Below are 18,570 nucleotides of genomic sequence, written 5' to 3' on the forward strand. Positions count from 1 at the left end.
CTGGTGCAAATTGAGAGTGGTGCTGTTGCATTACACCCTTTGGTACTCTCTTTCCCCATAGATTTATGTATCCATCCTGTTGAAGGGTTTAATTGGGCTGAAATATAATTTATCATCTTGCGAAAGAAAAGAATAATCCTAAATGGACCATTTCCCAGCTCAGCCCACGCTCCTATCATCTATTAATCGTCTCCATCAATCGCAGTCTTCAATACTGCATGTGAACAAGTGTTGCAAACTTAAAAAGAGTATTCAATGCCACCTAGTTTATGATTTCTATTTGACAAGTTGAAATGAGTTCTCTAGTATCGCGCCGTTTTGCCTTCAGCTTTTTAAGGTCTACTGGACAGTTTGAATGGTTTTATGCAATTTTCTAACTTCATCTGCGGCAGTTTGGTCGAAAACTTTCAACATCTTTTCTCCTAATCATTCCAATAAACTGTGTGCCATGGCTGCCGTTGTTTAAAAGCCGCTCTTCATAAATCCTGAATTGTATTCACATACGGAGTACATGTTAATCATTACAGCACTTCACTCTCATTTTCTCACAAGAAACTGTTAGCAATTTTGATACATACGAACAGTTGTAACAAGTGAAGTAATAGAACGCATTTTTCTCAAAACAAAATTCCGTTTTTTGGATAAAAACATCTTTTTGTAGGCAATTTATGTAACTTCGATCTGTGAATGATTAAATCCCACCGAAAAATGTTTGGTAAAAGCCAAGTAGGAACGTCGTTTAAGCATAAAAACGTGCAAAAACAGTTGCTTTTTTTGTTCCGACCAACCTGGACGCCTTTGACGCCAAGAACTGCCATTAATGAGAGTACTGGACAAGACAAACATTAAAATCAAATAATAGCAAACATTAGTTACTATCATGAATCGGAGTCTCTAATTTAAAAAAACTTAATAATAAAATGAAAAGGAATCAGATAAAACGTGAATTACACAAAATAACCTGTACTTAATAAGACAAGATTTGAGACCTGTCAAAAATTAGACTCGGTAACAGGTTCATAAACAAGAGCAGAAAAGGCAAATTTGGAAAGCACGTTTCAGTTTTTGAAAATAGCCAATTACAATTTGATTATAACCAATACGTATCACCTCGTTGTATTTATCCATTTTAAAACTCAGCAGTTGGTTCGAACACTTCCAAAAATCACAATTTTCTTATGAAAATGCGTAGTGCCAACGTCCAGAAACCAGTAGCTGATAACAAAACCATTGAAAAATTGAATCTCGGTTCACTAGCAAAAGGTTGCGACTATTGTTACAGAGAACAAGGTAAAAAAGGATAGAAGTTAGATAAAATTGACAAAGTTCAAAAATCCACTGACTGTTTTCAAAACAATTATCTTCAAACAAACATTAAGATTTCAACTTAGAATCAACAAAAACAGATTAACTGCACAGGAAGCCAGTTGCTCTTGTTGTTAGTGAGACCGAATCCTAACACGACAACAAAACCCAAAAATACGGACAGAACTAAAAATTTCACATATAAATTATCCAAACCACAGTGTTGAGGCCATTAAAACTATAAGTCATTTAAAGTCATCGTTAAAAAGTTTTTACTGTAAAAAAGCTTGAAATTTTATCCGTTGGCCTTCTTTGATTTTGAATGGGACCTCTTCGTGCAGGGTTCAATGTGAAAATATAAAAATATAATCAAAAATTTTGATCTGTATTGAGAATTTGAAAAACTCTTATAAATACCCATTTCCAAGTCTAAATTGTTTTTGTCAAAAAGTTTTTTGTAAAGTCATTAAAACCCTCAGCCAGAAACTGAAATCAGTATATAGTTCATTTAAATATTCATAGAAGAATTTAAGACCATTGATGTCCAAGAATACGCAAAAGAGAACCAAAAGAACGACAATTGGATGTAAAAACACAAAAATGGTATAAAATTTTTACAAGAGAGCCATTTCTCATCCGTTATAACTATGAACTCCTCAGTGATATTTTAAAAATTGTTCTTTTGTGCATTTTTTTGGTGACACCTGGTTGAGTCTTTAATGTGATAATTTGAAAAAAGGAACAAATATGGACCTCAAAGAGGCACCTTTCGAAAATCAACTTTGATTGATTTTTTTTAGTAAGAAAACCAATAAAACATTAGTTAAAAACTTCTATAATTTTTTTTTACTACAACTGCAACAAATTTTCCCCTCTGTTTATTGAGACTAAAGTACATGTGGACAGACCTAAGGCAAAAATTCGACAACTTTTAAAACTTCACTGACATTTTCTGAAGCAAATGAATTCAAAGTCGAAAGAGGCATTAGATAACAAATGAAAACACTTTATAGGTACCGTTATAGCTCTTAAAGAGCACAATTCGATCCTTGCTTAATAAAACGAAGTGCCGAGTCTTCAAAAACATTAAAAAATAAAGACAAACCTAAGGAAATCAAAGGAAAACTTCGAAAACAAATAGTCAAAGCCGTAAATACTCTGAGCTTCTTCTTTTCAGACAATCTATTTTAATTTGCCCCAGTTTGTTGTAAAAAAGATGTGTCATCAAATGGGATTTGATTTGAATTCTTTCTCGTCATTATCCAACAAAGGAAAAATAAACAAAATTGGAAAAATATTATAAAAAGGCCGCGCCTCAATACAATCCCAAAAAATATTGATTGAAAGAATCCAAGGTAAGTCCAAAAAAAACAATAAATATTTCATGTATTTCAAAGCAATCACTTCGCAAATCAATAATTCAATAAGCAAATGATGATGCATATTTCATAAATAATGAGGTAGTTTTTAAAAAAAAAACAGGCAAAATTCCCATTACCGAAGTTTCCCTTAGGAAGCGAAAGCACCACTAGCATTTTTGTAGTACTCAATGGTTGTGACAGCAGATGTTAGGTCTATACTATTGGCATAAAATTGGCAATAAAATTAACTATTAGAATCGAATAATATCAATCGGCAAGCCTTCTTTATCCTTAAAGTAAAACCAATAACATTGTGGTTAACAATTTTAACGAATTGTAGCAAAATTGACAGAAATTTGGTCAAAAAATAGGGAAAATGTTCAAAGAAACAACGGAATTACGTCTACTATTCACAATATTCAAACCTCTATAACTCCCTATAAGAACGAAAATAAAACCAATGATTTTTTTTACACATTTTACGCTGGGCTTTCTAATGAAACGAGTTTCAACTCTCTACGAACATATCGATCAACCAAAAGCGATTGATTAGAAAAACCATTTGAGTATATAGTTCCTATATAATCGGGTATATAATTGTGGTATATAATTGGGTATATAAGTATATAATTGGGGTAATCGTTGAGTTGCTTTTGAAGTCATATCGTTGTCAACTGTTAGAGTATCAGCACTCAAGGGTAATCCAATGTGTAATTTTAATCCCTTATAACTATAATACAATATACAACCTGTAGATGATATGTGTTGTAATGTGACATCAGTTGTGAGTAATTCACATGTTTGGTAGAATGGACTGAAGTTGAATGAGCGACACTTTCTCTCATCATTGCATCTCTTTTCACACTCTCTCTCCACTTTCACATCTCCATTCCCACCATCAGGAGAAGGAAGAGCATACTCGGAAAAGGGGCGCACGTCAAATCCCACAAAAGAGTAACTGAAAAGTACTAGTCATGAAAAAAAGTTAATTACGCCTCAAAATGTACAAATTTGTAAATTTTGGAGTTTTGCAGGCTTTTGTGGACAACTATGATATTAGATAGTCTCTTTTTACTATACGTCACTTTAGTTTTTCTCACTTTACGTCAGTTATTCTCAGCGTAAAAAATTGATACATTAACCGAGGGCAACACTGACGAATAATGTATGAGTTTCGCCACTCATTTTTATGTATATCATGACAGGCTAGGTACAAGAGAGCCGACGTTGTAAAGAGCCGAGGGTAAAGAGAGCCCAAAACAAAATTAATTTAAAAAGAGCCGAAAGCAAAAAGTTGCCTTTAATTACCCTAAATGGTTAGTTGAGAGCCAAAAAGTGCCTAATTGTGTTAATTGGTCTCATGTTTGGTTGTGACAGTTTAATATCAAGTCCCATAGGCCACTGAGGGTGACGTACAACAATGCCGACGTATGAGAGTGTCGATTATAAGAGTGCCGAAAATCTAATCAATTTTTCTCCCGACAAATTTCTAAACCATTCAGATCACTTCAAACGAAATCAGTGCACAAATTCTAAACCAATCGCGTTGAAGTGGTGAGATTTTTGATTTTAATATTTATTAGGACAAAATATTTGGACTGAGATAAATTTCCGGCAAACAAAAATAATTGCCGAACGCGGCCATGCCTCAGAGGCCCGTTGGACTTGATATGAATCTATCACAACCGAACTACTGATCAGCGTGCCCCGCTTGCTTTGAAAATAAATTCCGACAGTATTTAATTGATACTGAATTGGACTTCGCAGTTTCGGCACTGTTAAAATCAGTTCAAGTTTCAGCATTAGTTTGCTAATTATTTATTAATCCGCTTTCAGTTTCTTTTTTTAGAAAGTATTAAAATTTTCATTCTCAAATACTCGGTTATGAATTGTTTAGATTTTGGTAGTCTCATTTCAGAAAACAACTTAATTGGCTGCAAAATTTATCTTAATTTACCGACTAATAAATTCAATAAATTTTCGTTCTCTTTCAATGGGCTCTTTTAACTTCGGTTCTCTTACAAGTCATCCTCATGAAAATTTCCTCTTTATCTCTGAAAACATCAAAAAATTCTATTACCTTAAGAATTAATAGCTCAAGTTTATTCTGTTACTACTTGAAACCCAACTCAGAGATTTATTTCTCTGAGGAGCCACGACCTGAGAAGTTGTAAGACTGGTAATTGTCTTTATACATGATTCTGTTAATGCCAGGGACTTATAATATATATAATTTATTTATTTTTAGCAAATAATTTTTAGGTCATGTGGCTAAATGAATACTCAAGCTCGTAGACAGTGGTTGATTTATCCAACAATACTTTAAGAAATTCAGATTTAATATTTTTATCTGTCGTTAGTTAAGTTATTACTCATTCATCGTGAAATCTATTCAGTTTATATGAGAAGTTCTGACGAATTTTTCTCATAACATAGCTAAAGTGCTCTTTGTTCGAGCAGTATTTTATCGAATTTGTCACTCATATTCGCAGCAATGTTTTATAAATAAGGCTAAAAACGTGTGTGTACATTTGTGATTTTACTATGAATTCTGACTGATTAATTAATAAAATTTCGATACATTCACTTAGCTTAGTTCAAATTGTTTTCAACTTCCAGAATTCGGTTAAAATTTTCGGGTTTTTCCCATTTCAAGCCCTCCCAGGATTAGGTGCGCAACCCAAGCCAGCTCTGATCAGACTATCCAGACCAATATCGGCTCTGATGAGACAGATTTGAGTCTCGCACTGTGGGTGCCAGACCGACTTGAGTTGCGCACGGGGGTGCCAGACCCACTTCGGTCGCGCACTGGTGGTACCCAGACTGACACTTTTAACTTTTTAAATACCAGTAATCAATGGTATAATTTATTATTTTCGGAAAATTAGACGTCATTTTATGTATATGGTTTTTGGGTTTTTCATTAAAAAATATTAGTTCTAAAGAAGGCAAAATTTTCAGGTCAACAACAATAACCAGAACTTACTCTTTATCGTGGTCTTTGATATTCATTAAGTAACATTGGGAAGTGCTCTTCAAAAACAGTCCCCTCGGTGGTTAACATTCTCTTCTTCTTCTCAGGGGACTGGTCATTTTGGGTTGGACCTCTGGAAAGGTTTCTGATCAGACCCTACAGACTCTGTAAAAAGCTCTGTTCAGACTATCCAGATCATACCACAAAAATCGCCAGACCCTAGACCACGCTATGATCCAGACTCTCGAGACTCTGGGCGGGCTCTGATCAGACTGTCGAGACCGTAGATAGTGCGGCCAGACTCTGTGGAGTGGTCGCGGTTTATCCCACGTGCGCGACCCAAGTCGGTCTGATCAGGGCTGGTTTGGGTCGCGCACCTCATCCTGGGCTCTCCCTTCCCCACTTAGATTACCTAGGGGACCATAATTTGGTGGGGGCCTATAATAGGAAAGACCTCAACTTACAACAGCAAGCGAGGGTAACAGTGACCAGTTTTCATTACTCTTGTATACATCATTTGTTACGTTTGTCCACAGTGTCACTGTTTCGCAGGGTTATTAATTGTTAAATTTTACAATAGTTATTATAATTTCACTTCTCACTTCTACCGAAATGAGAGGAAACTTATTTTTATAATTATATAATGATGATTCATTGCAGAAATGCTCGTTTAAAAACTCATCGTGGAGCAGAAAGCAGAACAAAAAACGATTTAAAGAAATGGGTGATCAAGATAAGCTTTTAGGGTTAATGGCATCAAAAAATATGTCAAGTGAGGGGGGGGGGGGTATTTTGGTCCAGAGGATTGAGAATAAGAGTTTAAACTGGTGAAAGCTTAGAGATGAAAAATGGGTACCTGAATGTATATTGTGAGTAGTAGGGTATTTCACAGACAATCTCTCTCCACAGACCACTCAACAAAACCAAAACAGGCGCCAAAAACAGCCCAGACCAACACATACTCAAAAAGCACCCTTCTCTAAATTATTAAAAGCTGTGCTTTTGTAGTTTCATTTTTAAACTGAATTTCAGCTGTCCATGCTCATTAATATCGCCTAAAAGAGTGTGCTTGATGTAACTAAAGTTGCACACGTGACAGTAGAAGTTTATCATGAACAAAGAGGGGAGGGGGCAAAATGAAAGGAAAAGTGTCAAAAGCTGCGAGAAAAGGTTTAAAACTCTTTACATTTGTTATTTTTTCAAAGTTGCTTTCGTGCACACACTTTTGATTCAAATGTTGCGTGTCACTGCTTGTTTATTTATGGGAAACAAACGTACTGTAAGACAGCTGGAAGCATAAATACTCTGGTTCAAAAAGAGAAGGGACGGTAGGGAAGAAAATTCAGTTGGATAATTCACAATTGGATCTTTTTTTTAGGTTACGCAAGCTGAGGTCGCAGACGGAGAGCATATCTGTTCAGACCTATCCAGTTCGAAATGACCTCTGTTCAGACTCGGCAGCAGTCGAGTTTTTTTGTGCGCTCTAAATGCGCTTGAACTTACCTCGGTGTAGACTCAGTTGCTGCGCTCAAAATGTCCTTCTCAAGAAATTTTCTGACCAAACCCACATGCATTCAAAGTGATTGAATATCCTTCGCCCGAAGTTGTCTGAACAAGAAAACGTTTTTCATGCAGAGAGGGAAAAACTTAATTCAATTAGATTTTGACTATTACATACAAAATTTTCAATCAAAACATTACGAGTCATATTCTTATGGTTACCAAATTTTACAAGTTATTCGCAAAATGAAAAAAAATCGTGCGCTCAAAAGTGCTTCCTGTTTTCTTTTTTGGTTTCCAGGATTCATATTTGCCCGGGTTCTATAGGGTAGATAGTCTAAAGGGATAAAAGATGTCAAAGTGGTACATTAAATTCGTCAGAGTCTAAAATGATGTCAGAGTGGGGCTGCAATGAAACTAGACAAGGGCTGCAATTGAAATACTCTGAGGAATTGCCCATTATTTAAAATCGTTATGTCAGATTAGACTGCAATAGGCTGTAATGACAGCAGAAAAAACACTACATTTAGCTCCAAAGTATTTTGAAAATTAGGTTGTCATTTGCATTGAGTGGGTAATATTATGTAGGAGTGGAGTTATGGGAGGGGGTATGATGTAAGAATGAGGGGTTAATCTGCCGAAAGGGGGTGAAAATGCGTAAAACTGGGACTGCTAGGGAGAATAAAACGATGCTAGGATGGGGGTATATTTTGAATGTGGTAAATATTTTAAGAGCTGGGCGACTGTCAAGGGGGATAAAGTTATCTAAAGTGGAGTCAATTTATTGATAGGCGTTAAATAATGTTATTTTCCAACAATTTTTAATTATACATATGTAGTGACAAGCATTGGAGAAGCAGAGGATAAGGCGCGTTGGTTTATCAATTTGGCCTCCTTGGCAGCCCCACTTCCGCTGGCAGCCCAGTATGTAAGCGATACGAATGGCACTTTCATAAAAGAATCTTCCCATTGCATCCTTATTCTTACTACCTTTTGGGCAGAAAAGTTCTACCCGGGTGTTCTTTTTTGTACAACTAGAAAGTCATGAAGATCTTATATCACCTTGTATATGTTCACGGATTTATATGATTGACCTGCCAGCCATAATCTAGAATAGTTAAAAATGGTAAACAGACAAAACAGTCCCAGACAAAACAGTTCCGGACAATAGTGTCAAGTAAATATATAGTTTAATATATGCACCCCAATTAACAAAGAAACCCCTTAAGTTATTCTTATGACTGTAAGTCATTGAACAAAAATTAAGCTCATTACAGCATAGTCTTTGCCAAAAATTTGGATTTTAAAACAATTTTTTTGAAACAATGTTTTCTGCAGCTTTATTTTTGTTATGTAAATATCCACATAACTCCTGTCAACTCGTCACTTTCAATAAAAAAGAACTGAGAAATCGGTGGGATGTGACTTGGTGAGATATGCCGACTAATTGTTGGCAAGCTGATTGTGGACAAAGACCTTAAACAGCTACCCGGACTGGACTCACCGACAAAATCATAACTGAACCCTACTATTTCAATTCTGTAATTTTTTTCTTCAAACATGTAAATTACTCACAATATAACCCTAAGATTAGATATCTACATGCTTTAAAATGTTAAATAGTTTAATCAGTATTGTTATTGATATAATAATCTTATAATTGTGACTGTTCGTTCTCATAGGTAAAAATCTGTCTATTAACGGGTACTTTCTTGTGCTGATCGAGCAAAAACTCGTTTAAAAACATTTTTAAAGCAAGTTTTACTGTTAAAAGTTCTTATTGAAGAGGGCAACTTGTTCCATTTTTGAACGCTTATAAAGATCAAAGATTTTACTCTGACTACTACTGTTGTCATGTCAATCCAACTCTCCGGCGATATACGATATTGCCACCATTCCCAAAATCAAATTCGTTGATGATATCGAGTACAGAAGGGATATTGATACGATACTAGTTCTTGTAGATATATTGCCATCCTTCCCAGAGTCTTAGATAAACTTGCGTCACACGGCAATTTTTTTAGATGTATAGTAGATCAGCTGAAATGCCGACTGGCGGCTGGATACGCTAATTATGAAAACTAGAGAACAATTCCAAAAAAATTAAACCGGTGGGCTGTCATTTTCTCGCATCTGTTATTACATATGATAGCAGCCACTCGAATTATCACAATAATCAATCGAAAAACTAATGAAGAAATTTAAGTTGGGCGAACATCTTCTACAAACAGCTTTCAAAAAGCTGACCCTTCTCTGAAGATTGAGCCAACTTTTGTTTGAAAACCAAATCTCATAGGGATCAAAGTTATCCTGCTTCCTATTCCAGCCTTTATCGGAAACTCAGATTGTCAATCATAATAAAACCAGCTGACAACAAAAGAGACTTTACTTCGTCCAGAGCAATCTCTAGACCCATAAAGATCACAATATCGAAATTAACAAGCTTAGAAAAACAGCTATCTTCAGTATCATAACATAAAGATAACGGGTATATGTTTCATAAGCCGTTTCAGTGGAATGAACATATTTCTGCCAGCTGACAAGTTGGGTTCAGTTGTTTTGTTCAAGTTCCCTTAAAGAGCAATAGCTTCTACTTGACAAACCAATAAGAGTTTAAGAATCCCACTAAATTCCATTTAAAAGAACCCACTCACAAACAACTTTAGCTGGAGGTAATGCAAAGTCATCACTGGCCGAGAGAACTCAGATGGGAGACAACTTTGCAACTCTTCTACAAGATCGTTGCTATCCTGTTGTTATATAGCTTAATTTTAAGTCAGCGTAAAGCAGAATGTTAGTCATCAATCGGCATCAACTGGAGAAAAATCTCTATTAGAAAAAACTTCAGCGCGTTTCTAGGTTCATTTTTAGCAGAGTATGTCAAGATCTACGAAGCAAACATAAGATCAACAAACCCAAAGCAAGATCTACAAACCCAACGCAAGATTTACAAATCCAACGCAAGACCTACAAACCCAACACAAGATCTACAAATCCAACATAAGATTTACAAACCCGACGCAAGATCTGCAAACCCAACACAAGATCTACAAATCCAACGCAAGATTTACAAACCCAACGCAAGATCTACAAACCCAACGCCCAACGCAAGATCTACAAATCCAACGCAAGATTTACAAACCCAACACAGGATCTACAAACCCAACGCAAGATCTACAAACCCAAAACAAGATCTACAAATCCAACGCAAAACCTACAAACCCAACGCAAGATCTACAAACCCAACGCGAGATCTACAAACCCAACGCAAGATCTACAAACCCAAAACAAGATCTACAAACTCAACGCAAGATCTACAAATCCAACGCAAGATTTACAAACCCAACACAGGATCTACAAACCCAAAGCAAGATTAACCAACCCAACAATTCGATGTTAAGATCTACAAACCCAACGCAAGATCTTTAATACCACCGCAAGATCTACAAACTCAAAGCAAAATCTACAATCCCAGCGTAAGATCTACAAACCCAACAAATGATCTACAAACCCAATGCAATTTCTAATTCTCCAACTCAAGATCAACAGATCCATCGCAAGATCTACAAAACCAACAGTTCGATGCTAAGATCTGCAAACCCAATGCGAGATCTTTCATCCAACAGCAAAATCTACAAACCCAAAACAAGATCTGCAAACCCAATACAAGATCTACATACTCGATGGAAGATCTAAAAAATCAACGCAAGATCTACAAACCCAACGCACGATCTACGAACTCAATGCACGATCCACAAATCAAGCACACGATCTACAAACCCAACATAAGATCTGCAAAAATAATGTGAGATCTAAAAAACCAACTTAAGACCTAAAAACTTAACTCAAGATCTACAATCTCAACAAAAAATCTGCAAACCCAATACTTCGATGTTAAAATCTACAAAGCCAACGCAAGATCAGCAAACCAAACGTACGATCTACAAACCCAACGAAAGATCTACAAGCCCATCGCCAGATCTACAAATCTAACATTTTGATGTCAAGATCTACAAACCCAACACAGGATCTGCAAACCCAACGCAAAATTAAAAAAGCCAACACTTCGATGTTAAGATCTACGAATCCAACAGAAAATTGTTAAACCAACCGTAAGATCTAAAAATCCAACGCAAGATCTACAAATCCAAATCAATATATACAAACTCAGCGCAAGATCGAAAAACCTAATTCAAGATCAAAAAAGCCAACACAAGATCTGCAGAAACAATGTAAGATCTAAAAACCATCCTAAGATCTAAAAACTTTATGCAAGATCTACAAACTCAACAAAAAATCTGCAAACCCAATATTTCGATGTTAAAAACTACAAACCCAACGCAAGATCAACAAACCAAACGTAGGATCTACAAACCCAACGCAAGATCAACAAACCAAACGTAGGATCTACAAACCCAACGCTAGATCTACAAACCCATCACCAGATCTACAAATCCAACAGTTCGATGCTAAGATCTGCAAACCCAATGCGAGATCTTTCATCCAACAGCAAAATCTACAAACCCAAAACAAGATCTGCAAACCCAATACAAGATCTACATACTTGATGGAAGATCTAAAAAATCAACGCAAGATCTACAAACCCAACGCACGATCTACGAACCCAATGCACGATCCACAAATCAAGCACACGATCTACAAACCCAACATAAGATCTGCAAAAATAATGTGAGATCTAAAAAACCAACTTAAGACCTAAAAACTTAATTCAAGATCTACAATCTCAACAAAAAATCTGCAAACCCAATACTTCGATGTTAAAATCTACAAAGCCAACGCAAGATCAGCAAACCAAACGTACGATCTAGAAACCCAACGAAAGATCTACAAGCCCATCGCCAGATCTACAAATCTAAGATTTTGATGTCAAGATCTACAAACCCAACACAGGATCTGCAAACCCAACGCAAAATTAAAAAAGCCAACACTTCGATGTTAAGATCTACGAATCCAACAGAAAATTGTTAAACCAACCGTAAGATCTAAAAATCCAACGCAAGATCTACAAATCCAAATCAATATATACAAACTCAGCGCAAGATCGACAAACCTAATTCAAGATCAAAAAAGCCAACACAAGATCTGCAGAAACAATGTAAGATCTAAAAACCATCCTAAGATCTAAAAACTTTATGCAAGATCTACAAACTCAACAAAAAATCTGCAAACCCAATATTTCGATGTTAAAAACTACAAACCCAACGCAAGATCAACAAACCAAACGTAGGATCTACAAACCCAACGCAAGATCAACAAACCAAACGTAGGATCTACAAACCCAACGCTAGATCTACAAACCCATCGCCAAATCTACAAATCCAACATTTTGATGTCAAGATCTACAAACCCAACACAGGATCTACAAACCCAACGCAAAATTAAAAAAAGCCAGCACTTCGATGTTAGGATCTACGAAACCAACGGAAAATCTTTAACCCAACCGCATGACCTAAAAATCCAACGCAAGATCTACAAATCCAAATCAATATATACAAACTCAGCGCAAGATCGACAAACCTAATTCAAGATCAAAAAAGCCAACACAAGATCTGCAGAAACAATGTAAGATCTAAAAACCATCCTAAGATCTAAAAACTTTATGCAAGATCTACAAACTCAACAAAAAATCTGCAAACCCAATACTTCGATGTAAAATCTACAAACCTAACGCAAGATCAACAAACCAAACGTAGGATCTACAAACCCAACACAAGATCTACAAACCCATCGCCAGATCTACAAAATCCAACATTTTGATGTCAAGATCTACAAACCCAACACAGGATCTACAAACACAACGCAAAATTAAAAAAACCAACACTTCGATGTTAAGATGTACGAATCCAGCGAAAAATCTTTAAACCAACTGCAACATCTAAAAATCCAACGCAAGATATACAAACCCAAATCAATATCTACAAACTCAGCGCAAGATCTACAAACCTAATCCAAGATCTACAAAGCAACACAAGTTCTACAAACCCAATGCAAGATCTACAATCCCATCTCAAGACCTACAAACCCACCGCAAGATCTAGAAAACCAACGTACGATCTACAAACGTAATGCAAGAGCTACAAAACCATTGCCAGATCTACATAGCCAATGCTTCGTTATCAAGATCTACAAATCAAATACAGGGTCTACAAAACCAACACTTTGATTTTAAGATCTACAAAACTCAGTGCAAGATCTAAAAACCCAATACAAGACCTACAAAGCCAACACAAGATCTACAAACCCAACTCAATATCGACAAACTCAGCGCATGATCTACAAACGCAATACAAGATCTACAAAGCCAACACAAGATCTAAATACCCGACGGAAGATCTAAAAAATCAACGCAAGATATACAAACCCAACGCAGGACCTGCAAAACTAACGCAAGCTCCACAAGCCTAACGCAAGATCTACAAAACCAACGTAAGTTCTAAAAACCAACGTAAGGTCTGCAAACAGAACGCAAGATCTACAAACACAACGCAAAGTCTGCAAACTCAACACTTCAATGTTAAGATCTACAAACCCAACGCAAAATCTTTAATCCAACCGCAAGATCTACAAGCCCAGCGCAAGATCTACAACCCCAATGCACTATCTACAAACCCAACGCAAGATCTAAAATCCCAACGCAAGATCTACAAACGTAACGCAAATTCTACAAAACCAACTTAAGATCTTCGAACGGAATGCAACATCTACAAACCCAACGCAAGGTCCTCAAACCCAACGCTTCGAGGTCAAGATCTACTAACCCAGCGGCGCATCTACAAACCCAACGCAAGATATGAAAATCCAACGCAAGGCGTAAGATATACAACGCAAACGCAAAATTTACAAATCCAACACAAGGTCTACAAATCCAACGCAAGGTCTATAAACCCAACGCAAGATCTAAAAACCTAACGCATGACTTAAAAACCTATCACAGTATCTACAAACCCAAAGAAAAAACTGAAAACCCAATGCATGGTCTAAAATTCCAACGCAATGTCTACAAACCCAACGCAAGAGCTACAAACGCAGGGCAAGATCTAGAAACCGAACAAAACATTTTCATGTCCAACGCAAGCCATTCGATTCCAACGCAAAATCAACCAACTCAACGCAAAATCTACAAACCCAACTTAAGAGCAACAAACTCATTGCAAGATCTTTTAACCCGACGCAAGACCTACAAACCCAACGCATGAACTAAGAACCCAACGCAAGATGTACTATCTAACCGAGAGATCTACAAAAACAAGGCAAATATCTATTAACCCAGCGCAAGATGTACAAAAGCAACGCATAAGCTACGCAAGATTTCGAAACGCTAGATTTACAAAATCACTGCATTCTCTACAATACCAGGGAAAAATCTACAGAACAAAGCATTCTCTACAAACCCAAAGCAAGATCTGCAAACCCAACGCAACATTTACATATACAAACCAATATATTCAATTCCAACGCAAGGTCTACAAATCCAACGGAAGATCTACAAACCCAACGCAAGCCCTACAAATCTAAGGCAAGATCTAAAAAACAAAGCAAGATAATGAAACGCAATATCTACAAAATCATTGCATTTTCTACAAACACTAGGCAAGATCTACAAACTCAACGTAAGATATACACATCCAACGCAAGTTATAAAATTCCATCGCAATGTCTACAAATTGAACGCCATCTCTACAAACCTATGGCAAGGTCTAAAAACCCAACCCAAATTTACATGGCCAACGCTAGATATTCAATTCCAACCCAAGGTCAACAGACTCAACGCAAAATATACAGACCCAAGGCAAGATCTACAAACTCAACGCAAGATCTATTAACCCAACGCATGATCTACAAAACCAACGCAAGAAGTAACAACCCAACGAGAGATCTACAAAATAAACGCAAGATCTACGCAAAATTTTGAAACGCAAGATCAAAAAAATCGACGCAATCTGTACAAACCCAGGGCAATGTATACAAACCCAACGCAACATCTACAAAACCAAAACAATCTCTACAGACCCGAGGCCACATATGCAAACCCAACACATTCAACGCAAAAAATACAGACCCAAGGCAATATCTACAAAACCAACGCAAGATCAACAAACCCAACGCAAGATCAAAACGCCCAACGAAAGATCTGCAAACACAACGCTTCGAGGTCAGGATCCAAAAATCAAACGCAAGATTTCTAAACCCAAAGCAGGGTCTGCAAACCCAACGGAAAATGGACAACGTTAACCTTTCGATGTCAAGATCTACAATCACAACGCAAGGTATACAATTCCAACGCAAGATCTACAAACCCAACGCAAAATCTACGCACCTCGCGCAAAACCTTTACGGAAAGTTTTCAACCCAAAGGCAAGGTCTATACACCTAACGCAACATCTACAAACCCCACGAAAGATCAACAACCAAACGCAAGATGTACAAATCGAGCGCTTGGATGTCGAGATCTACTAAACCAACGCAATACCTCGAATCAAACGCAGGAACCAAAAACCAAATGCAAAATATAGAAACCCAACACAAGGTCTACAAACCCAACGCAAGATCTATAAACGCAACCCAAGAACTACAAACCTAACGCATGACTTAAAAACCTGTCAAAGGATTTACAAACCCAAAAGAAAAACTAAAAAGCCAATGCAGGGACTAAATTTCCAAAGGAGGGCCTACAAAACCAAAGCAAGAGCTAAAAACCGCAGGCACGATCTAAGAACTGAACGAAACATTTGCATGTCCAACGCAAGCCATTCGATTCCAACGCAAGATCAAACAACCCAACGCAAAAACATACAAACCCAACTTAAGAGCTACAAACTCATTGCAAGATCTATTAATCCAACGCAAGATCTACAAACCCAAACCATAAAATAAGAACCCAACGCAAGATTTACTATCTAAAAGAGAGATCTATAAAACCAAGGCCAATATCTAATAACCCAGCTCAAGATCTACAAAATAAACGCAAGATCTACGCAAAATTTTGAAGTGCAAGATCTAAAAAGTCAACGCAATCTCTACAGACCCGAGGCCAGATATGCAAACCCAACTCATTCAACGCAAAAAATACAGACCCAAGGCAAGATCTACAAACTCAACGCAAGATCTATTAACCCAAAGCATGATCTACAAAACTAACGCAAGAACTAAAAACCCAACGAGAGATCTACAAAACCAAAGCCGAAATATACAAATTCAGCGCAAGATCTACAAAACCAACGCAATATCAACAAACACAACGCAAGATCGAAAAGCCCAAAGAAAGATCTGCAAACACAACGCTTCGAGGTCAGGATCCAAAAATCAAACGAAAGATCTCTAAACCCAAAGCAGGGTCTGCAAACCCAGCGGAAAATGGACAAAGTTAACGCTTCGATGTCAAGATCTACAATCACAACGCAAGGTATACAATTCCATCGCAAGATCTACAAACCCAACGCAAAATCTACGCACCTCGCGCAAAACCTTTACGGAAAGTTTGCAACCCAAAGGCAAGGTCTATACACCTAACGCAACATCTACAAACCCCACGAAAGATCAACAACCAAACGCAAGATGTACAAATCGAGCGCTTGGATGTCGAGATCTACTAAACCAACGCAATACCTCGAATCAAACGCAGGAACCAAAAACCAAATGCAAAATATAGAAACCCAACACAAGGTCTACAAACCCAACGCAAGATCTATAAACCCAACGCAAGAACTACAAACCTAACGCATGACTTAAAAACCTGTCAAAGGATCTACAAACCCAAATGAAAAACTAAAAAGCCACTGCAGGGACTAACATTACAACGCAAGGCCTACAAAACCAAAGCAAGAGCTACAAACCGCAGGCACGATCTAAGAACTGAACGAAACATTTGCATGTCCAACGCAAGCCATTCGATTCCAACGCAAGATCAAACAACCCAACGGAAAAATCTACAAACCCAACTTAAGAGCTACAAACCCATTGCAAGATCTAATAATCCAACGCATGATCTACAAAATAAACGCAAGATCTACGCAAGATTTTGAAACGCAAGATCTAAAATATCAACGCAATCTGTACAAAACCAGGGCAATATATACAAACCCAACGCAACATCTACAAAACCAAAGCAATCTCTACAGACCCGAGGCCAGATATGCAAACCCAACGCATCATTTACATATCCAAGCCAATATATTCAATTCCAACTCAAGGTTTACAAATCCAACGGAAGATCTACAAACCCAACACAATCCCTACATATCTAAGGCAAGATCTAAAAAACAAAGCAAGATTTTGAAACGCAGGATCTACAAAATTATTGCAATCTCTACAAACACTAGGCAAGATCTACAAACCTCACCCAAGATCTGCAAACTCAACGCAAGCTATAAGAGCCCAACGCAAGATCTGCAAAGACAACGCAACCTCTACAAATCCAACGCAAGGACTACAAATCCAACGCAATCTCTATAAACCCAAAGCAAGATCTAAAAACCCAAACCAACAATTTCATGTCGAACGCAAGATATTCAATTCCAACCCTAGGTCAACAAACCCGACGCTAAACCTACCAACCCAACTCATGATCTACAAACTCAACGCATGATCTAATAACCCAACGCAACATCTACATACCCAACGCAGGAACAAATAACCCAACGCAAGAGATACAAAAAAAGAGCTAGAGATCTAAAAAAAACGGCCAAAATATACAAATCCAGCGCAAGATCTACAAAACCAACGCAAGATCAACAAATCCAACGCAAGATCTAAAATACCAACGAAAGATCTGCAAACACAACGATTCGAGGTCAGGATCCAAAAATCAAACGAAAGTTCTCTAAACCCAAGGCAGGCTCTGCAAACCCAACGGAAAACCAACAACGTTAACGCTTCGATGTCAAGATCTACAAACACAACCCAAGGTACATAATTCAAACGCAAGATCTACAAAACCATCGTTAGAACTGAGAATCTCGACGCAAGATTCACAAGACGAACGCAAGATCTGAATAACAGAAGAAAAGATCTACAAACCCAACACAAATTCTACCAAACCCAATTTAATATCTACAAACTCAGCGCAAGCTCTTTAATTCCTATACAAGATCTACAAAGCCAACACAAGGTCTTCAAACCTAACTCAATATCAAAAAACTCAGCGCATGATCTACAAACCCAAATCAAGATCTACAAACTCAACGCAATATTTACACATCTAGCTCAAGATCTACAAAACCAACGCAAGATCTAAAAACCCACCGCGTGATCTGCAAAAACAACGCAAGGTTTGCAACCCAAAGCATGATCTGCAAAACCAAGGTTTGATGTTATGATCTGCAAACCTAACGCAAAATCTGTTAACCCAACGCAAGGTGTATACACCAAACGCGTGAATTAAAAACCCAAAGCAAGATCTACAAAAAGAAC

The 18,570-nt window shown here is 37.2% G+C and overlaps 1 long non-coding RNA gene across 1 annotated transcript; it reads right to left on the minus strand.

Moving 5' to 3' along the window:
• Nucleotides 1-45: 45 nt before the first annotated feature.
• Nucleotides 46-6,575, minus strand: LOC142351813 (uncharacterized). The gene is made up of 3 exons (XR_012760971.1): nucleotides 6,497-6,575; nucleotides 3,416-3,624; nucleotides 46-97 (listed from the first exon to the last, which is right to left on the minus strand). It is a non-coding gene; the product is annotated as an uncharacterized LOC142351813 (long non-coding RNA).
• Nucleotides 6,576-18,570: the final 11,995 nt, after the last annotated feature.

The sequence above is a fragment of the Convolutriloba macropyga genome, chromosome 13 (assembly GCF_964194025.1).
Source record: "Convolutriloba macropyga chromosome 13, txConMacr16.3, whole genome shotgun sequence".
NCBI lineage: Eukaryota > Metazoa > Xenacoelomorpha > Acoela > Convolutidae > Convolutriloba > Convolutriloba macropyga.